This window comes from Rutilus rutilus, assembly GCF_951802725.1.
Source record: "Rutilus rutilus genome assembly, chromosome: 1".
Classification (NCBI taxonomy): domain Eukaryota; kingdom Metazoa; phylum Chordata; class Actinopteri; order Cypriniformes; family Leuciscidae; genus Rutilus; species Rutilus rutilus.
This window is the reverse complement of record NC_140209.1, coordinates 75,156,507-75,179,943: the sequence shown is the minus strand read 5'-3', so window position 1 is coordinate 75,179,943 and position 23,437 is coordinate 75,156,507. Positions and strand designations below refer to the sequence as shown.

General features: G+C 38.8%; 1 long non-coding RNA gene across 1 annotated transcript; it reads left to right on the top strand.

Annotated features, from left to right (window-relative positions):
* The first annotated feature begins 323 nt into the window (after positions 1-323).
* Positions 324-1,510, top strand: LOC311301363. The gene is made up of 3 exons (XR_014629448.1): positions 324-616; positions 721-869; positions 966-1,510. It is a non-coding gene; the product is annotated as an uncharacterized lncRNA (long non-coding RNA).
* Positions 1,511-23,437: the final 21,927 nt, after the last annotated feature.

Here is a 23,437-nt window from a genome sequence, read left to right as displayed (position 1 = left end):
ACATTTCCATCGATATAATACTTTCCATTTGTTGTAAACAAGGTCTCAGCAAGGCTTTGGATACGGCGGCCAAGGAAAAGGACTGTGGGGACCTGATGTTGTGGAGCCCTGCAATTATAAACCACCTCTACTGGACTGCAGCCTCCACTCCTGATGGCAACCCAGAGGTCATGGAGGCCAAGTGGAAGAGCATGGCGAACCACATACAGGACATCCATGAGCATGACACTCCTGCCTTTCCCTGTTGTGCTCATCTACCTCTGGAGGGGGAGCAACAGAAAAAGGAATGGCTAGAACCAGGTATACACCATGAAATATGTGTACTCTATGGTTTTATGATAATGTGACCTGAGAGATTTTTTGCTGGAACCTGTGTCCTAATACAATATAATCAGGGTAAAACAGAATGTTTTGTTTGGGACTTTTTTTTTCTTTTTTCTACAGGCTCAACGGTTGCGGTGAAACTGGAGGGTGTTGTCACAAAGGCATCCTTGCTGAAGGATGTGAAGCAGCTGTCGCCACAGCACCAAACCTTTTCCCTTGAGGCGTTTCACTCCCTCATCCTGCTCTTCGCTCCCAAACACACAGGGTTTTCTTACCTTGGGATGTACAGTAGGTCAGTGTTGCGAAATGGATTAACTACATCTCATATTGGCATGTCATACAGACATCTGATATTTTCTATCTCAAAATCTGCTCTCATTTTGTGATTTCCTATAGACTTCTGTTGGCAGCTCTGCACTACAACTGTAATGGCAGCCGCGAAGTTGCGCAAACAAGTGGTGGTGTTGCAAAGTATGCCGTGCAATACCCGAGCTTCCGGAAAGGTGAACACACAGTCCGGACAGTTAAACAGAAGGCCTCATATGGTCAGTAGTTTCAGTCAGTTTCCATCATATTTGGATATGTATGCATGAGACCTTGGTAATCAGTGAATGTGATCTACATGTTTTTCATTTCCCCAGGATATGCATCAGCACTCATACAGTCCTTACAAGAAAGCTACACCAGATCGCCTGCGGCACTCAGAGAATCCAGTGCTTCCTTGAATAGCACCTGCCCTGCCCCCATCTCAAAATCCTTTAATCAAATTCCAAAACAGGAAGCAGTTAACTTTTATCTTACACAAAAATCACGTTTTAGCAAAAGTTGAATTTAGAATCTGTTATTAATAATCATACCGTAATCATTTCCTAATTTTGTGATTTTATATTTGTAATTGGCAGCTGTAACATAACCTCTTTGTTTTTTTTATAGTCATGACCCTACCGGAGTAAAGGTATGAGTGAGTGGGTATGTATCGTTCTCGGTACCCTTCATTATTTTTTGCATGCTGCATGTTTTTGTTTTGTTTGTGTTCTGTGTGCTTGTAGTGGTTGTTTGTTGGTTGCGCCTTCTCCTTTTGTTCTGTAATTTTACTTGGTGGTGGGATCCTGTCACTGAAATTCTGCATGTCATTGTGTGCTGTTGCATGTTAGTGTTGCTTTGTCTTTTATTTGCTTGTAATTGTACCTGGTGGTGGGAGCTTATAGTTGTTGTTTTGTCATGGGTCACTTTGCATGTGTTTGTGCATGTGTGAGTCCCAGAACGCAACCATCTAATAAATGTTTCAAATTTTGTCTAAGCTTTGACTCTTCAGATTTATTCTGTTTGATAGGACTTCAAAAATCATATAGCAAGATACTGTACTAAATGTATCACATTTTGTCTAACCTTTGAGTCTTTTCAGATTTAATCTGTTTCACAGGTATAATAGCAATAACCAAATAATAATAAACAAATTTTATTGAAATTAAATTCATGTCTTCTGTCTACTGTTTTTTTAGATCTATTTCAATGAGGGGGTTGGGGATGTACGCTCACAACACCACAAACATAACACTAAACTAAGTAATTAAGCTAATCTTCATCCAAATGAGGCCTTTCAAATCCGTCCTTCTTGGAAGTGATGTCGGATGGCTGAAACCACGCAGGATGGTATCGGCTTACGTATATGCCTCCCCAGAATGCCTGTATGCTGTATTGCCGAGGGATAGGGATGTAGCAAACTTGATGTTGGTTTTTATCTAAATGTAATTACTCGTGCATTAAGTATGGTACTCTTCAATGTTGTATTTCTTTGAAAGCTATAGATGCCTTACATAACTACAGAAAAGTTGGTTGTATGTTTTATATGATAAAAAAATTATGGATAAAATAACTCAATTGTAAACATACTCGTGTGTGCTGACTTCAAGGGCACCGTGATCCTGCCTGAAATGAGAATTATAAGCTATTCGCAAAACAAACGGGTTCAGGCTCGTTAGATCAGCCGGTTGCGGGTCCAGCTGTTCCACTAAACTCCAAAACCCGTTCACCTCACGGCAGCACACACACACTGCTGATTCAACTGATCCCACACAAACACAGTGATGGGGACATCGATCTCTCTTTTTCTTTTCTGACAATAAACATCGCTAATTAAATTGTGAGAAAATGCGTGGATTGAGGAAGGGTATTACATGACGTTTGAGGCGTCGATGAGACTAGCGATTGGTGCCTGTGCAGTGTGTGCATCTTACAGCTCTGATTTGGACCGACTTGACAACATGTAAGTAAATAATGTCTTCAGTCATTGTCCCTCCTTGCTATTCTACATGACGACTGTGGTCCACAAAGAATTTGACGGTTTCCCACATCCTCAGTCGTTCTCCAAATAGCCATAATACAGTAGGAATCTAGCAGAGTATGGGTTGCGAGTTCCTCTTGTGACGTCATCACCCAGTTAACGTAAAAACACGCTACCTTTGAAGAAACCCCAATAAATGTTATTTTAACGCATTTTAAGACAGAAATAAATACATATATACATATAGAGCACTTTAATTTACACATTAATTGGCTGTGGTGGTTAACCTGCAACCGACTTTAAAGGTGCTCTAAGTGATGTTGGGTGACGTCACTTCTTGTTAACATCCGTCTGTTAACCAAAAACCCTCATCCCCCACCAAATAAACAAACATAAAATTTGGACTCTGCAAAAATACCTGCACTTCTAGAGGGTTTCTCCCACCACAACAGCAGCTATGGTTGAGGCCGATGAGATGTTTCCACCTGAGAACTTCAACATCCTGCATCAGAGAGAGAAGGGAGAGGCCCAGACAGATAGTCTCGGCAATAGTCAAAAGTAGAAAGTGCTATAAATTAATTTATCATCTCAACAGGTTTGAATCGTCACACATTAATTCATTAACTGTTTTTTAAAGCATCATACCATTGAAACTACATTATAAAAAGAGCTGCATCATTTTTATCATTTTAAGATGTTCAGATCAAAGCGGACCTATCACATCAGTTCGATTGGCGCCAATGCAGCATTTTTTATTTATTTTTGCCAATGGAGCAATATTTGACATAAATAAATTGTGTATTTCGTCAGTCATAACTATGTTAGCGCCCCATTAAGCCAGTCCCTTAACATGTAGCTTATTCACAGTTGATCAGGTTAACGGTTTTAACGTTATTCTTATGGCTGTCTCGAGATAACGTTCCGTTCAGTGCTTAACAGTTAGCCGCTAAACATTCACGTTAATTAACGTTACCATTGTAAAATCAAAATAAGCCACGGGTTTTCCTAAACCGTATGTTCCCTTTTGAAATCGGTCAGGAATTGATTACGTTAACGTCGATGTATTGTGTAAACTTAGCTAGCTGGCTAACGCCAAGTTAACATTTTCAAACTAGAAAAAGTCAGTGCGCCATGTCTGGCTATAAATACAGCAACACATTTAAATGGTTGTTTATTTCACTTACCAGAGTTTTTCTGCGATGTAACTTGATTCTCTCTGGTCTGGTGCAGTAAAGTAGTATTGTGATCCACGGAGCAACTTGAAGAAGAGCGGTCTGGTGACTGCGTCACTGGTCAGGATTTGTGTTTAATGCCTGTGTGTAACCTTGAAATTGTACATTCGTCGAAACTATTTTTTCTTATTTAAGATCTTAATGAAAAATATTTATATTTAACAATGTTTTGAACGAAAAAAAAAATAACTTGAAAAATAAAACAAATAATAATAAACTGAATTGAAATAAAAAATATTAATTGAATGAGGTACTGCTTGAAAACCTTTGAAACCCTTTATTTTGTGTACATTTACTACTCACTGACAGACTGTCACTAACAGACTGTTAGGCTTACAACTAAGACTGATTAAAGAATAAGGACTTTTGCCTTCAAAGCCGATAGCCTCTATAACATAAACAAGTAGCTTGGGCCTTAATGAACATATTTTTAACTTACTGCAGCAGGGTGGAATAACTCCACCTATTGGGAGATCGTGCGCATGCGTGTGGCTTATTGGCTGCCCTTGTATGGAGTATAGATGGGTTTCCGTTTCGCGAATTACCCATTATCCTCTGCGGCGCGCCGCCATGTTGTGTGTCAAAGCTGTCATGTTCATGTTTACCGCCTTTTCATTTACCGAAGTATTTTTGACTCTTTTGTATTGAGACAACAATGACAAATTCCTCCAAACCTGGCGACAGGGTGACGGTTATTTACAGGGACACATTAGACGATGTTTGCAAGGCAAGATATGATGACAAATTGAGTTTTATCGATGGAAAGGATCCTTACACAATGTCGAAAGAGGACTGGTCATGTAATCCTGCGGCGTACCCCGATATTCAGGAAATGGACATTGCCAAGTATCTCATCCACACCGTTAGTGCGTACACTTTTGACGAGTTAAGAGGAAGAAAGTCTCTGGAGCCCTGCATTGACGGTTCACATCGCTGTAGCCAGGCGGCGGATATCTGCACAGCCCTTGTTATACGGTACATTTTAGACTCAGTGTCAAGACAACACCATCTGGGTAAAGAAACAACAACAAGGTGTAGCCTCTTCCTTTTGGCAAAAACAAATCGAACTAAATTGATGATAAAATCAGGCTCCCAGTCAGTGCTTTAAATTTTTACTGTTCAATGTACGTACAAGAATACCGGCCAGCATCACTGGACAAGAAGTACCCCTTGGTACTTTCAGAACTGTTTGATGAAAATTACATCAACGCTGAGGAAGAAGAGCTGAAAGCCAAGTGTGAAACCGTATTTGATGAGTTGAGTGTAACGGAGGAGGAAGTGAAAAACTGTGAATTAGATACAAGAAGAACACAAGCAAATTGCAAACAATGGTTCTGTCTCAGAGCAGGTAGAATTACAGCTTCAAAAATCAAAGCAGCTTGTAGGACTTCACTTGACAAACCATCGTTAAGTCTAGTAAAAGACATATGCTACCCAATGACGAAGAGTTTTTTCAAATTCTGCTACGCAATGGGGCTGCCAACACGAGAAAACTGCCAGAGAACAATACAAGAAAGAGATGGAGGAATTACATGAAAACTTTGAGATCAGAGACTTGGTTACTGTATAAATCCCAAGTATCCGTTTCTTGGTGCATCTCCAGATGCAGTAGCTTCCTGTCATTGTTGTGGTGAAATTGTGGTTGAAATTAAACGCCCATACTGCCGGAGGGACAAATCCATAAGGGATGAAATAGACTGTCTAGAAAAAATAGATGGGCAACTTCGTCTAAAAAGATGCCACGAACACTATTATCAAGTGCAGTGTCAGTTGTTGGTAACAAATACAGAATGCTGTGACTTTGTGGTTTGGACTGAAAAGGACTTTTTCACAGAGAGAATATGTTTCGAAGAAAACTTTTGTGCTGAAATGGTGGCACGTGCTTCACTGCTTTTCAATATTATTCCATTTTGGGTGAACTGATAGGAAAAATGTATTCCAAACCAAAAGTGTCAAAATCAAATTCAAATGAGACTCAAACTTCAAATGGCATAATTATATGTGTTTGTCAGTCTCTTTACAGGGAGGGTGATGATGATGTTATTGGTTGTGACTCAGAGAATTGTCCATACAAGTGGTTACATCTTGCATGTGCAAAATATTAAGAAAATACCAAAAGGGAAATGGTTTTGCAAAGAATGCAAAAAAAAGAAAAAAAAAAGCAAATCAAATGAAATGTACAGGCTAGGCTAACACAATCATCGTCATGTGCATGATAATCATGAAAATAAAACAACGTAGAATTAAAGGAACTCAGCTGTTTATCAATTTACCTGAGATAAAATGATCGGAGCAGACTTTATAGTGTCTTGTTTGGGTCAGGATCGAAGACCTGATGAGCCCTTACAGGGTGAAACACTGTTTAATGTAGGTTTTTCACTTTCTCCGGTCTTGCCCTGGCACGTTGGTACCTCCTCTTTGAAGACTGCGGATCTGGAAGAGGGCAGCTTTTAGGTAACTCTGGTCCCATTTTCTGAGATGGAGCCCAGTCTGGGTTTGTGTAGTCATACAGATCTGCCTTCTTTCCTGTAATATATGAAAAATGCAAACACATATAATATTTAAACTTGAAAACTTAATATTTAAACTTGAATCAAATGTATTGTATGAAATGTTTTTTTAGAGCATACACTGTATCAATTTGATATATTATGTACAAAACTTCACAATACTTCTGTGCCACATCTATAACTAACATACAATACACATTTTATTATAATGTACACAAGAGAGTGAATATTTACATTTAACTTTGTATGTTCTTTTTAGTGTGGAGGGAGAAGAGGTGCTGGTATTATCTTTGTTCACCTGCAACGCAGTCATTCATTATTAAGCCAATTTATCACTGTAATAAAATATAGAAATGGTCGTTTTCAATCGACAACATGTACGTACGTTATTGTGCATGGTAAAATTGTGTGGATTGATGATTTATGTGTAAAGTAACGTTACGTTTGTTCCGTTGCCCTGGTCCTCGTGCTGGGTAATTAGCATCAGTGGTAGTTAGCAAGTGGTCTTACGGCAAGAAATTGTTTGTAACCTGGACTAAAAATGATTTCTTGTCGTTTTTGTAGTAAAATGTGTGCAACATTAAAGGGTTATGTGTCGCACTGCAAAGTTCATAGGAATGAACCACGCTGCGTGTATAAATGTGAGGGTGCTGGTTGCAGGCAGACATTTTGCACATACTCAGCTTTTAAGGCTCATATCTATCGAAAGCACAATGTGTGTACACATCTGCTAGTACATCTGCTAGATCCAGCAATGCGGCCATTGTCACACATTTTTGTTGTGCTATGTCACAGTTTCAGACTGTGAAAGAACTGATAATGCATTTAAATGAGCATATAGCAGAGGGAAGATCTGTGGCGTGTCCAGTTGACTGGCTGTCATAGTGCATTCACGTTGAAATCATAATTTAAGGCACACATGTCCAGGAAACATAAAGAAAATACACCACAGTCTCCTCTCACAACACATGAGGATTGTTTTACCAGCTCTGGCCTAGATGGTGCAGATGAAAACACTGACTTGCCACCGAATTTCAGTGAAATCTTTCTTAGAAATGTTTGTTTGTTGTATCTGAAATTGCAAGGGGAGCTCCTCATTCCAGCTTCAACAATACAGGTGTATTGTTGAAGAGATGCAAAATGTTCATGAATTAGGCCTGGATTACACTTTGAGCAAACTGAAAAATGACTTGAATCTAACAGATGATGCTGTTAGTAAAATCTGTGATTGTGTGAGGGAGTCTGATTGGGGGCCCATTGAGAACAACCTACTCAAGAGCTCAGACATTCCTTTCCATGTTTAAATATGTTCAACCTAAAAGAATTTCATTAGGAAATGATGAAAATATGTTACAAAGGTTTGCTTATTACGTACCTGTGCAGCAAACATTGACCAGTTTACTTGAATCAGAACTAGATGTACCACATGGTGGTACAAAATATGACCGCCGCTCAGGCCTGCACTGGCTTTCCACAAAAATAAATGACGTGGAGCAATTTTGCTGTATTGCGTGTTTATGTATATACCTAAAAAAAGTAATAGTATGTGCATGTCTGTCTGTCTGTGTGTATGTGTGTGTCTGTGTGTGTGTGTGTGTCTGTGCGTGTATGTATGCGTGCGTACATGTGTGTGCGCGTGTGTGTTTGTGTGTGTGTGTCTGTGCATGTGGATTTGTATGTGTGTGTATGGGTGTGTGTCTGTTCGTGTGGATGTCATTGTGTGTGCATGCTTGCGTTTGTTTGTATTCCTGCATGTGTGTGTGTGACAGTTAGGGTTGCCAACTTCAGAAAAGGAAAATGCGGGACAATCGTGGTTATTTATAGGAAAATGAGGGACACTCAAAATATTTGTACTGTATCACACAGTGTACGTCATTTCAGTGTCTGCAGTTAAGTTTGTGTTTAAAAGTTATCAGACATAAACACATTTGTATTGCTTAACCTATTTATGTATTTAATTCTAAAAATAATTTTAATGTCATACATGAAAAAAGTCACATTACAAACAAACCATAGTTCAAAATACAGCATTTATCTAAAATAGAAAGCTTTTTTAACATTATACACTAGGCTTACAGTTCAAAAGTTTGGGGTTAGTAAGATTATTTTTTGGGAAAAAAAATAAAGAAAGTAATTGCCTACTTTTATTCAGCAAGGATGCATTACATTAATCAAAAGTGACAGTTAAGATAATGTTACAAAAGCTTTCTATGTACTTTCTAAAAGCTTTAAAACATTAATAATAATCAGAAATGTTTTTTGAGCATATTATTCCCTCAGGTAGATGACATGTTTTCTTGCGTGGCTGGATGTTAGACTCATGAACAATAATCACGTTGTTTGCATTCGCCAAAATTGATTAGCCTGTGCAGCAAACATTGACCAGTTTACTTGAATCAGAATTATGGGACAACTCAGTCTTGTGAAACAGACCCGTGTGTCTTTAGTGACATAAGCGATGGGCAGGTTTTTAAGACGAACCAATTCTTAATCGACAATCCAGAACGTCTGAATCTGATTTTATACCAGGATGCCTTTGAAATTGTAAATCCACTAGGCTCAGCTAAGAAAAAGCTTACACTTTATTTTGAAAAAAAATAGTAGTTATTAATTAGCTAATAATGAACTACTACATTCATCTGAGCGCTATTACTTACTAATTTGTTAATCAGAGTTTCTTGTTAGTTAATAGTAGTTACTAGAATGTTAATAATTCGTTACTAGTTTGTTCCTGTGTAATTATTCATTAATGAAGGAACAGTATTCTAAAGTGTTATCATTTTCTCTTTTGCTTTTGGTTGGGTATACCTGTACATTTGTGGAGTGCTGAGCTGCACATGTATTGCTTGTAATGAAAGCTTCTTCACTTTATATGAGTAACTGTTGTATGTTAGACTTCAGTGTATGTAAGTATATGATTATTTGTTGTAATCAGTAAGTTATAGTCGTGTTGTTTGAAAGGCCTTTGCTGCTTTTTGTAATGATGCCTTACAGTAGTTCTTGTGTTCAGTTGTAGATGCTGTAAATGTGATGTGTTTTGTATTTTATGTAAAAAATAAAATAATGGAAAAAAATCACTGTGTACGTGTAGCCTATATTCCCATTCATTATAATGTATAAAGTTGTATTAACGTATACATATAAAGATTGGTGCAGCTTATTAAAACAACAAGAACTCTGTACGAAACATGTAGACCTCTCTGCTACCATGCACTTTACATGTTTGGAGGTTTGGAAGGTCTGTGATGTTTAGTAAAATGAAACTCATTAATGTTGAAAGGTCAACGCTTTATTTTGAAAGGTCATTTCCTGGCGCTCAAAAAACTGCGTGAAGAATTCAGATTACTGCTCATTTACGCCTAGGGGCGACCGCCGCCGATTTGACACCTGCTGCATCTCCGTGAATGTAAGATGAATTACCAGCAGGACAAAGCCAGCCTCTGGCGTCGACCCAGATACGAATCCGGGAAGTGGACATCACCCTGGAAAATATCTCGAGAATATTTAAGGTTAGAAAAAAATATCAAATTGAACGTGTAGGCCTATCCGAGAAGAGGTATACAATATAGGTTAGGCATAATATTTGTTTAGCCTAAATTTAGTCTTGAAAGAAATAGTGTAACGTTATGTTAAGGAGGCTGGAATAATGCCCAAACTCGGCAACAAAGTAAGGTTATGTTTACAATAAGCTCCTGGTAAAATAGTTTTTACAGGTAAAAGTGGATGGTATGAAGGCTAATTTATGTTTATATGATCCACCTCAAGTGCCTTATGATGTAGTGACACTGATATGTTGAGCACACCTTATCTGTGAGCTCTGAGCTTGCCAAGTAGGCCCAGCAGCAGCAAAATCAGTCAGTTTTAGTTTTAGTGTTTTCTGAGCCTGTTAGCGCCAAATTGGGTGTAACTGGCGGCTAGGAGCAAAATTGCGCGCGTTTCCATTCAACACAGACCACAGCTGCAAACTTATCTGCGGAAATTGTATTCTGTGTTTCCCAATACTTTCAACACTGGTAAATAATTCTTAATCTTCACCGACCAAACGGCGACGTTATTATTTTCACTGTTTGGGGTGTCATTTTCATTACTTGAAATGTACAGTAAAATTATTGTAGAGCCACCGGTAAGGGTTGACATGGTCCCTGTTTCTCCTGCTGAAAGCAGTTTGTTATTTACAATGATTTTAAATAATGAGAGACATGGTATAGATAAATTTTGATGTAGTGAGAATAAAATCTGGAAGAGTCTTTTTACTCTGCCTGTGTGAGTGAGACCGAGAGAGAGAGAGAAATAAAATCAACTTACATTGTCATATTTGTATTTGCAGCTGATGCCGTCCAGCATTTATTTAATATCAGAGACTGGCGTTGTCCTGCTACCCAGCTCAACAGGGTACATTGGGGAGATCGAAATATCGGGCAGATATGAGGTTTGTGGAGAGGAAGGCCCTACTGCACCAGTGCCACTGCCAACCCACCCTCACCCAGCACAACCTAGTCTGTTCCGATTCGGGACCAGGCCTGTGGCTTCTGCTGTCCGTTCAGGACCAGCGCCTGCTCCAGCCACAAGAAGCTTTACGAGGGTTGTTGTAACGTAAACTAAATAACCAAATACACCCTCAGAGCATTATTGCAAAGCCGTGAGGGAACACATAAAAGCATTGTATGGTAAAAGGCTGAATGATAAAACAACTCTCTAAATGTATCTCTATCCATCTCTGTTTGTATCTGTCAAAAGGAGCAATTCAATCGGAAGGGTGGAGGGTGGAGTCCTTCGGGTGGAGGGTGGAGTCTTTCGGGTGGAGGGTGGAGTCTTTCGGGTGGAGGGTGGAGTCCTTCGGGTGGAGGGTGGAGTCTTTCGGGTGGAGGGTGGAGTCATTCGGGTGGAGGGTGGAGTCTTTCGGGTGGAGGGTGGAGTCTTTCGGGTGGAGTCTTTCGGGTGGAGGGTGGAGTCTTTCGGGTGGAGTCCTTCGGGTGGAGGGTGGAGTCTTTCGGGTGGAGGGTGGAGTCCTTCGGGTGGAGGGTGGAGTCCTTCGGGTGGAGGGTGGAGTCTTTCGGGTGGAGGGTGGAGTCCTTCGGGTGGAGGGTGGAGTCTTTCGGGTGGAGTCATTCGGGTGGAGGGTGGAGTCTTTCGGGTGGAGTCTTTCGGGTGGAGGGTGGAGTCTTTCGGGTGGAGTCCTTCGGGTGGAGTCTGGTGGAGTCCTTCGGGTGGAGGGTGGAGTCTTTCGGGTGGAGTCCTTCGGGTGGAGTCTGGTGGAGTCCTTCGGGTGGAGGGTGGAGTCTTTCGGGTGGAGGGTGGAGTCCTTCGGGTGGACGGAGGCACCCTGTATGTGACACTTATGGAGCGTGAGGCAAATGTGTCCACGATTGCTGAAAAGGAGGAGGAGATTGTCCTCTGTGATGGTCAGGGAAACCATAAAAAATTAATTCCTACTTAATAGTAGTTCATTATTATTAATTGACATCACATATCTTGGATATCACTTCTTTTTTCCAATATTGTCTGATTAGCTTGTTTATTGAATGTATTTCACTTTTAATTTTGTAGTCTTTGTAACGTGTTTTGATATAAGCTGATAATTGTCCCACTCTTTTGCAACCTGTTGCACTCCTGGTTGTCAGCAATGGGCTCTCTCTGTGTTCTTTACCAAGATTTCTTACTTCCTTCATTAGGCAAGGTCAATAGGGAGTAAGTTGTGCCTTTCATCTGAACCACATTAAACTTGCCAAGGAGTCTGTTTAAAATCAAAAAAAGTACTGGAATTGAAATTGAAAATTGAATTTTATCCCCATCATCTTCTCTTTGGGAATGTCGTTCTGGAAGCAGAATGCTCGCAAGATTGTTGTCCTCTGTGACAGTGCCTACCAGGAGCTGATGAGGAAGACGAGAAGGAGGACAAGGTAACAAGCATACTGTTTATAGAAGCCTTCACCTATTACTAGGGGTGTGCATTGGCACTGCCCTCACAATTCGATTCGATTACGATTCACCAGGTAACGATTCGATTCAATTCGATTCTACGATGCATTGCAATGCATCAAAATTCTACTGCACACAAGGCAAATTTTTCATCAGTCGTGAGGCAATACAAGCAGTCAGATATTGAACAACAGATTTTATTGGCTGCTATGTGTTAGGGCTGGGCGATATGGACCAAAAGTCATATCCCGATATATTTAGGCTGAATATCGATATACGATATATATCCCGATATTTTTTCTGCAAAGTGAGAGCAAATGTTCAGTCAAAGTCAAAGCCAAACATGACATGTCACAAGTAGTTTTATTGAAACCGGCTATTTCAGTGAACAGTTGCAAATGAATCAAATGAATAAATAATAAACAGGTTTCTTCACCTAAGTTAGGGCTGCACGCTTGTGACAAAAGTCATAATTGCTGATTATTCCCTTCGAATTGTAATTGCAATTTATTAATTATGATTATCAAAGTTTACATTGAATATATATAAACAAATTTTGTGTAAACATGTTATTATTTGCCTAATATATATATATATACACACTGTATATATATATATATATATATATATATACATACATACAAAACACTAAATAGCAGTCCCAAACTAGTTTTTGTTAATACAATGTTGGTATGAGCCACTACAGTCATTTAAAAATATTAAAAATAACACGAAGAAAAATAAAGTGGCATTTTGGGGCTAATATGGAAACGACAGTAACCATGGTGAATACACAATATTAACAATAACTGTTAATGAAACATGGAAACTGCTCCTGGTGAACAGAATGAAAATCATACCTGCATTACTTTTATTTCGTGTAATTTACAACGTAACGGCGTTGCATGCTCGTACTTTCTTTTGGTCTGCGGGGAGCAGTGGACAACCATCTCGCTGTGCACTGCCCAAAATGCAGGGATGACAGTTTTCAGGAAAAAAATGTTGAACTTACAGGGATGGGGGAGGTTGTTACTGTTTTGAAGGACACCATAAGAAGTTAGGGGATTGTTGGTGTAAGTTGTTTTTATTTTAGGAGGGTGGTTGTTGGAGGGCCTGTTGAGTTGAGTTATGGTCATCTGTTATTTTATGCAAATAATAAATTAATAAATTGTTCTTTTTTTTTCTATTATGTTCACTTGCAGAACAGTTAAGTTTACCTTCGGGCTACCTTAGGGCTTCACAGTCCACATGCAATGCCTTTGAAAGCATGAATGTGCTATATATGTTGAATACATGTTTAAGACTTGTATGGATTCTCTTCACTTGCATGACACAATGGGAGTGTTGTATGTTATACACACTGGAATCTGTATAAGAGAAGAAAGATTCACACAGTATATAGCACACTGGTAAATCATTCTTTTGGCCAGATGGCCTACATCAGGACATTTCTGATGTGAGTTTGTTGTCTGAGCTGCTAAGAAGCTGATAGCAGTGTTAGAATCAGGCTAAAACAGAAGGGCATGCAGGTTTAACTCTGGGCTGGGGGTGAATGATGATGATGATGACTAGGTTGCAAATAAAATCAAAATCAAAAACCAAAAACCAAATGAAATGAACAACAATAAATACATCTGTATCAGTAATCTTGATTTAAAACAGTTACCGAAGACACAATACAGTCAGTCATTTAAATACTGCCACCTGCTGGTAGAAAGGGGGAACAGTTTGGTCCATTACGGTGGAAACCACATTAAATATTCATTTAATTATATAATGATGCGCTAACAGTAACAACTCTGCACACACAATAAGTTCTTAGGGTAACCTATATTACCAACTGTATTGAACCAAACAATGCGCTCATTAAACGTGACTGGTGATGTGTACGTGGATAGGCACGATATTAAATCACTGTTGCTAACATATTTCTTTCGGTCCTATTTATTGATTGATTTTTTTTCTTCTAATGTTACTCTGGCATAACGTTAGTGCTGCAAATTATGACCGTTCTAAAAGCTTGGCTTTTATTTTTATAGGCTGTATTTACTATTACTTCCGGGTCACATGGCCAACCTGTCTTTCTTTTAGTGTAGATCTTCAAACGGAGAAATGAAAAAAACGGCTCTTTTTTTTTTACCGTTTCTTTGTTTTTGGTTTGAAACGAGAAACGAAAAAACAAACTATCAAACCGTACACGGACCGTGATGCTGAACTATCATGTGAGTTTCTAAAGGTGTTTCAATTCTTTGCACAGTTATGAACATTGATATTTTATGTGCAACAATAGCATGTTCAGGCTCAGTGGCCTTACGCCTCAATCTAAATGTTTTTTTTTTTTTTTTTTTTTACAATGTGATTTAAATGGTGATGAATGTACTGATTTGATGCATTTTAAAAAGATGGATGATAGATACTCTTCAATCTGTCTGACAAAGAGCAAAAGATAATGTGAATCACAGTATGTAGCCTACAATGTTTTTTTAATTTATGAATTGTTGTGTACCGTGTTTATTATAAGGTGGAAGAATCCGCAGCTCAGTACTCACTACTCACTACTCATGAGTACTTTTAAATAAAATACTTTTTTACTCAAGTACTTTTTATTCTACTCACACTACATTTTGTGGAATATGTAATGGTACCTTCACTCGAGTATGTTTTTTCAGTACTCCTTCCACCACTGCCAGTCTGTCGTCAGGGTTTGTCCCACAGAGTAATGGTCCAGCTGAGCGCTCTAATCAGGACCTCAGGTCGGATGCTCCGCTGTTTGGCGGCCCATAACCCCACCTCCTGGTGTGAGCGATTAACATGGGCGGAGTACGCTCTCTGCCATCGTCGTCCTCTTGCCTTTCCCCATTTTTTTATTTTGCTGGACTACCACCCACCTCTGTTTCCCTCTCAGGAACCTGAGGCCGGCGTTCCCTCAGTCCAGGCCTTTATACTGTGCTGTCGTCGCACTTGGAGGAGGGTGAGGCAGCTCTTTGCCGGATCAGGGAACGCCATATCGCCAACCGTCAGCGGCCCAAAGCCCCAGGTATGTGTGTGGACAGAGAGTTTGGCTCTCCACACGCAATTTACCCCTTCAGGCGCCCGCTCGGCCTTATGCCATCACTACAATGATCAGTCCGGCAGCTGTACAGCTCATTCTCTTGAGCGCGTCCGTCCTGTTTTCCCTGTCTCGTGCATTAAACCTGCTGAGATCGAAAACAGTCGAAATAATCGTGAGAATAAACTCATTAAATTTCGAGAATAAAGTCATGTTTCGAAATGAAATGTAGAGAATAACGCATTGGATCAGTGTTCACTGCATAGCCTACTGATAGAGGACATGGCAGAGCTGGATCACTTAGTCAAGCTATATTTTAGACTATTTTATATTTTCATCATTGTGGAGCTGCCATATATTGCAGAATGACCTTTGAAAAAAAAAAGTGTTCATCATTTTACACGTATATCTATATTTTGTTGAATCATGCTGTGCTCATTAACGACGGTAACTAAAGCAACTAGAAGGAAAATGTATCTAAATTTTCATATACAAAAAATTATAATCCCAATCCACTAAATTCTGGGAGCCTGGTTTCTCCAAAGGTTTTTTTTTCTCCATTTTGTCACCTCCATTCTAGATCACCTGGGTCTCATGCCACTCTCACTTCTGGCCTGCTTAATCAGGGACACCTAATATTCAACAATACCATTATTCTGACTGCAGGCTACTGACACGGCTGCTGGACGATGACATCACTGTTTTCTCCAAAACTGCTTTATAGATGAAATTAACTAATTTAAGAATTGATGATCTTTACAACGTAACTGAATCAACACTGAACTGCCTTTAGCTGAACAACAGCCGAAATACATTATTGTCCTGTTATCTCTGTAAAGCTGCTTTGAAACACTCTGTATTGTAGAAAAGCGCTGTATAAATAAAGGTGACTTGACTTCGCTTACTGTATTATAAGCCCTGGATCACTGGATCTGCTTTGGTTAAAGTTAATTTGCTTTGATTTCTAGCTAAAGCAAAAGAGATGATGTTGAATTAACAGTGCACTCATATTTACATCTTTACACCACACGAGGGCAGTATTCACCAAATCTCATATTTACATCTTTACACCACACGAGGGCAGTATTCACCAAAGTCTCATATTTACATCTTTACACCACACGAGGGCAGTATTCACCAAATCTCATATTTACATCTTTACACCACACAAGGGCAGTATTCACCAAAGTCTCATATTTACATCTTTACACCACAAGAGGGCAGTATTCACCAAAATATCATATTTACATCTTTACACCACACGAGGGCAGTATTCACCAAAGTCTCATATTTACATCTTTACACCACACGAGGGCAGTATTCACCAAAATACTGCAGTCTTCTTATCAGCTGTGTGTGTAAACATGCAGTATAGTAGGCCAGACTCAGGTAGATGGACCAGAAGAGGTTAGAGCTGTTCTTGACATTGTTAATAATTCTCACTATAACAGTCTGAAATCCATAAACATCTGGGAGAACATTATAAAATCAAATACTCAAATACTTCAGTTTGTCTTTGGGAATGCACATCTCAGATGTGTGTGTGAGACGCCATCCCCTGTATAAGTGGAGCCACTCGTGTGTGTGTGTACTGTGCACATTACCCTCTTCATGTCTGGAGGATTCAGATGTTTTAATAATATTACTGATGTTGGGTTGGAAACTACTTATGATTAAACTGTGGGTAAATCGCTGAAAGTGTCTTGGCATTGATTACAAGTTTACTGTGTATCCTCAAATGCTACTGTATTTTTATTATCACATGCTTGTACTCTCAATGATGATTATTCTGAAAATGCAATACACATCATTATATTTGTAAAACATAATTAAATAAAACCTCTGAAATCAAAATCACTCGCTCTCCCCTCAAACACACACAAGTTATTGCACAAACATTGGTGTTGACACAGAAGAAGACGTTTGCAAAAAGCATTTTTGGGATTTAAACAAATATTAAACATGACTTTCTGGGATGGCAACATGCTGTGAATTACTGGACGCGGAAAGCATTAAAGCAAAACATCTACAGAGACTTTAAATCACACTTCTGCCGTTTAGGGAATCACAAAGTTGCTCTTGTTCCTCCTCAGCCTGTCATGACTGTATCTCTGCACATTAGTGACCTGAAGTGTTTGCTGTAATAGAGCCGCTGGTTATCTAGCGGCTGCCGGAAGGGCTAGGGTTATATCCACGCGTCTGGTGTGTTATCAGAGGCCCAGGGCCGTGTGTGCCGGAGGGAGTGTGTGTGTGTGCCGGAGGGAGTGTGTGTGTGCCGGAGGGAGTGTGTGTGCTACACTTCGATAAGCTGCTCTGATAACCGACACAGCAAACACAATTAATGAGCCCCAGAGAGAAGCCTTGGTTTAAATACACGAAATACATTTAAAAGTGTAGTTGTTGAGACGTACATAAGGTAGAGATTTGTGGACACTTTAATGATTTTAGATTGGTACAGTAAAAATGTTAGTTTTTATTTTGAGGCGAAAAGATTATACAAAATGAGACCCTTTTTTTTTTTCAATTAGGCAATTTATTTGCGAAACACAAATGATGTCCCTTCATAACACATTGGCTGATGCATCATCATCCCAACCTGGGGCCTGTTTCAGAAAGGAGGTTCAACCAACTCTGAGTTAAAACTTGAACTCTGAGTTGACTTACCCTGAGATGGGAAACTCTGAGTTGACTTACCCTGAGATGGGAAACTCTGAGTTTTCGGTTACAGAACAGCTGAATGAGTTAGTTCAATCAACTCTGAGTTGACCTACTCTGAGTTAAGCGCGTGCACCACAACTATAAAAAGCCATCATCAATGGAGTGCAGATATTACGAGTCACCATGGCAACAGCGCCAGACAAAAAGAAGTCTGCATTTTCTCACCTTTACATTTTAATTAGTTATACAGTGTTGGGTGTAATTAATTACCAAGTAATCTAAATACTGCAATTTAATTAAAGGGATTACTCTTAATTCTTCTGTAATTTAAAGTAAAATCTGATGTAATTGCATTAGACTATAGAACAATTCTGTATATTTAACATACATTTTTAAAAGGTATATTTTTAATGTAACCTTCTCCCTCTACACACTTTGGTCAGTTCAAGAATAATTCATGCAATTGTATATTGTTTATTTGAAAGCATTAAAAGTGCTGTTTCTTGTCTCTCCTTGTGTTGTTCAAGTGGTTGAGGTTGATATGGGATTTAGTAATTAGTAATAAGTAAACCAATGCTTTCTAAAGATAGTCATTATTACATTAATCTAATTACACTGTTGAAGATGTCATTTGTAGTTAGTAATACAAGTAACTTACCCAACTGTTATAATATCAGAGGTGAAACTGAAAGAACAGTATGTTATTCAACCTAATTTTAATTTTCATGTGCAATCCTGCAGGCATTAGAAGAATATGGCAGCAGCTGAAAATAAATATAAAAACATAATTCAATCAAGTAAGGCTTGAGCATATCATGGGTGTAGGCTACCTGACTTTACAAACATTTGACATAAATAACTAAATAGCATCCAGTGTCTAGCAGTGCAGCAGCATTTACAGCTGAGGGAATTCCTGGAGGGACTTCAGAGCCAGTCACTCCCGAAGATCCAAGGGCCTTCAGGAAATGTAAGAGGTGTGTTATTTTTTAGGCTATTTTTGATATTTCCATTTATTTTACTTTGGTTTGGGTTTTTGTTGGTCCCAACAGATTCTGATGGTAATATCTGTCTGTTGGAGCCTCCTGTCCCAACAGAACCCCAGGCAGTTTTAAGTAACCTACTCAATACACCATTATGACAAATAGTGTTATAAAGTGTAGGCTATACTCGACCAAATGCTCATCTTCACAGGACGATGGGGATAAAGAGTTTCTGCTGCCACAGAGAGGCCTACAGTGTCTACACATCAAACAATCTACACATTCAGATTTTTTTCACATATTTATGTGGAGTAGCCTATAGAATCAAAGTTTAAATCTAAGTATAAATGGGTATTCTTATCTCTCCCCCCGCCCCAAGAGTGTGGAAGAACAGCAGGAGGACGGTCCATCACCTTCTGGTGCTCAGATGAACACAGTTCAGTGATTTCCAGTAAATGCCACAGTTTAATTCTGTAGAATTTGTTCAGAACTACATTATGTAACTCTAATCTACTACTGTATTTTCAATTGCCAGTTAAGGAGTTATATAGACTTCATCTTATTTACAAAAAAAAAAACCCAGTAAAAATAGCAATATTTAATTTATTAATAAAAGATTAATTTTATTAATAAAAATGTACTGAAAGAATGAATGAGGTGTTTAAACACCGCTTCCCCTTTAAAAAGGGGAGGAGACCAATAGAAACTCTGGGTTTACCGAAGAAAACCTGCTCCCGACCAGGTTAGGTTCACAGAGTAAGTTACCATGGTAACTGACTCTGAGTATAAGTTACCTCTCTTTCAGAAACGGGCTTGACTTACTCTGCTTTCTCAGGTTTAACATACCTCCCATTCTGAAACAGAAAACCCAGAGTTTCCCTCATTTCAGGGTTAACATACTCAGAGTTTTCACTTAACCTCCTTTCTGAAACAGGCCCCTGGTCTCATAGGAAATACGTGCCTCTGCACACTTTTTACCACATATGTACCACCCGGTTTTGGTTTTGAAACACAGACGTCCACTGGGGGCGCTGAAGAGCGACATTGTTTATTCTCACAGCAGTCACGAGATATAATCTACTGAACACGGATTTCCCCTTTTTCCGTGTCTAGACTTTCAATCTAATGTATCTATTTCCAGAGGGAGTATATGTTGTGTCTGCACCACGTTCTTCTTTCTGCCACTCGGGGGCATTGCTTTATTTATTAACTGTAAGCGCTACATTACTCAACATTTAATCAGAGATTTCTTTGTCCTTGTTTTTATTGCTTTATATTCTGTAGGCTTCACACCATTGTAAACCATCGTCAGTGGTTCCTTCCAGTCAAAATACAGTAAACATCTTCTCCTGGTTAATTACCGAGACTGCAGAGTTGTGCTACGGCTATCGCTTCTAAAAGCTGCTGTTTATGTTTTGAGAAATAGCGTTTTTCTATCGGTTTGTTGTGTCAGATCTGACAGTAATCTACAGTACCCATGAGCCTTATCGACCGCTATGACCATCAGTTTAACTGTTTCTCCAGCGATTGTGAGAACAGGGGATTCGTTTTGGATATTAATTTAATTAAAATGAATTAATTTAATTAATTAGTGGACACCCGTGATCCTAAGCATCCGTTGCTATGGAGACGCAGCCAGTCGAGGTTTATATGTAAGTTACGAGGTTTATACGTAATGATCACGTTTTGCTTAAATGTTAAAATTGATGCCTTTCTTTGTCATTAAATCTAGTTATCTAGATGATGTCATTTTCTCTCGCACATCATTGTAATGTGTCAGTAGGGATGGGACGGTATGAAAGTGTCATATCACGGTAATAGTGACCAAAATGTTAAAATGAAAGTGTTAAAATGTAAAAAATGTATAAAATATGAATCAGGTGTGTTTCTATCAACTGGTTTGGAGGGAATGAATTAAGATCCTCCCGCACTGAAGCCGTCCCAGTATTAGTTGCTGACCCTTTCCCAGTACAGTATTGGGTAAAGTCATTTGTTTATATTACTATAGTTGTTACATTATTACCATCAACAACTTTACTTGTTGCTACCACTTTACTATTTTTTCATGCTGACAATATTTGCTTATAAAAGACTATACCCTGTATCACGTCATCCATGAGAGGCCTTTTTGTTGTGAAGCACTTTGTGGCCTTATACCTGTGAAAGGTGCTATATAAATTGTAGCGACAATGGGTAGAAAGCAACCACCAACTAATCTTCTTTTTGAATATTAATTCAAATTCTCTACTTCTCGATGACTGAGGGGGGAAGATGTGTTCAGAACGTCTCATGATCATCACCGGTCTGACTAATTGAAGGAGCCCCCGGCACTAACACATAACTGGTCAATGGCTAGCTTTGTGGCCTAATACGGACTGGTTAAGATAAAGACAGTGTCCGCACATTCCAGAGTCAAATCACCAAGGCCAGAGCCATAAGTCACCCATCCCGGTGCCAGAGAGTCTGCAAAAGACCCTTTAGAAGAAGAATCGACACCAGCAGATGTTACTGAAACCCCCGACAACATTCCTGAACACCTCCTCATTAAGACCTCTGAACAAACAGAGTTCTGTCTCTTCACCAGAGAACTGATTCTTATCAATAACTATACATAAAATCATTCAAGAACAATTTTCAATGGACTCATGATCAAACAATCATGCAACTACCTAATCCTGGGTTGTTTCCACCACTTATATGTATATTTTAATAAGATAATATGTTTTGATCCCATTTAATTCAGGTAATAGTTATTATATTAACTATTAGAAGGAGTGAATGAATGAAAGTGTGTACTGTTTCATATCAATGCTATCTTACGAACACAACTAGCAAGATGGCTTGAATGATATCGGTGTAATATGTTTTGATCTTCTTTTAATTAGAAATCATGTCTAAACTGTGGCCCCTGTTCTCTCTGTTAGTAAGGAGAGCACAGATAAGCATGATTTACGATCAGAACTGAAAAGAACGTCACCTCCTAAATTCAGCCAGTGTCTAATTGGCCAGAACTCATCCTGGAGGTTGGACAAAATTTTAGTTTAAAACCTTAGACCCAAAAACAAAGCTCTCTCTCTCTCGCTGCTCTCTCTCACTGCTCTCTCTCGCTCTCTCTCTCGCTGCTCTCTCTCTCTCTCTCTCTCTCTCTATAGGAACCATGTAAACGCGCAAACGAAATAACCCAAATCAAGATCTGAAGAACATGGGTTAAATAGCTTCATTCAAGCCATCATCATCTACTCTCAATTTCCTTTCTTTTCTTAGTTTCATTTCTTTTCCGATTGAAAGTCTCGGTTTTAAGTTAAGTTTTGCGGCAAAGCTTCGGTCAACGATTTACGGCTGCAACGAACACTTTCAACTTCAAAGACTTTTCATTCAGCAGCTCCAGCACACCACGTGACTGGAACGCGCCACAGACATTTATCCAAGCACGAGGAGGCCAGCCGACGGACGAACCAAGGGAAACCTCCTTCTTACGCTACAAAGGGAATTCCAAAAGGGAATCCCCAAAAGCAAATACGCAAGTAGACTACCTCCAGACTTATAAAATCTTAACTGGTGTATTTATATAACTTTAATAACCTGCCTAAAACGATAGAAGGGTTAAATTAATGATTGATGGTTCGTTCAGGTCATGTCTAAGTGCATATGGAATCGTGAGATTTCATCCTTTCACTCATAAACCCACTCTTTCCTCACTCTATCCCTTTCTGCAACGCGTACGAATGTGTATGTGTGTGTGTGCGTGTGTTTGTGTTAGATATTAGCTTATGTGTTATATATAATCAATAAAGTATTGTTTGTATTTGAAAAGAGATTACTTGTGTATGTGCTTATCAGATTTAATGTCTTGAACTTCGATTTAAGTTACCTATGCTTTTACCCTTAATTCACTTCGTAATTTATTGTTAGCTGGGGATTAATTCTTTCTTGACCAGGAAGATATTATATTTCCTAGAGTTAATACTTGTTTATGCTTTCTGTTCATTGGATGAACTGATAAAATGATCACACTATTGATTCTGCTACAGTAAATTCTGAAAATAATTAAAAATAATTAAAATATTAATTATTGGTCATATTCCGTTATGAACAATAATTAATAATATTTATACGTGGGCGTATAAACGCTACAAAATAAAACGTACTTACTTCATTTTCTTCCTCGCCGTCCATCTGGTATATGCCAGGGGTCGGCAACCTTTTTGGTTAAAAGTTATAACCAAAATAAAGTGCCATTTTTACGTTTCTGAGTTCATCACTGTGCCACAACACACACATAGCCTATATATATATATATATACACACACACACTCATATAAATACACAAACATTTTACATTTTCATAATGGCTTACACAGAAATAGTACAGAAATGTAAATATTTCTCTTGAAATTTGTTTTAGATTTAGACAGTTTAATAGTATTTATAACTCCTAACTAGAGATGCACCGATTACAATTTTCTAGGCCGATTCCGATT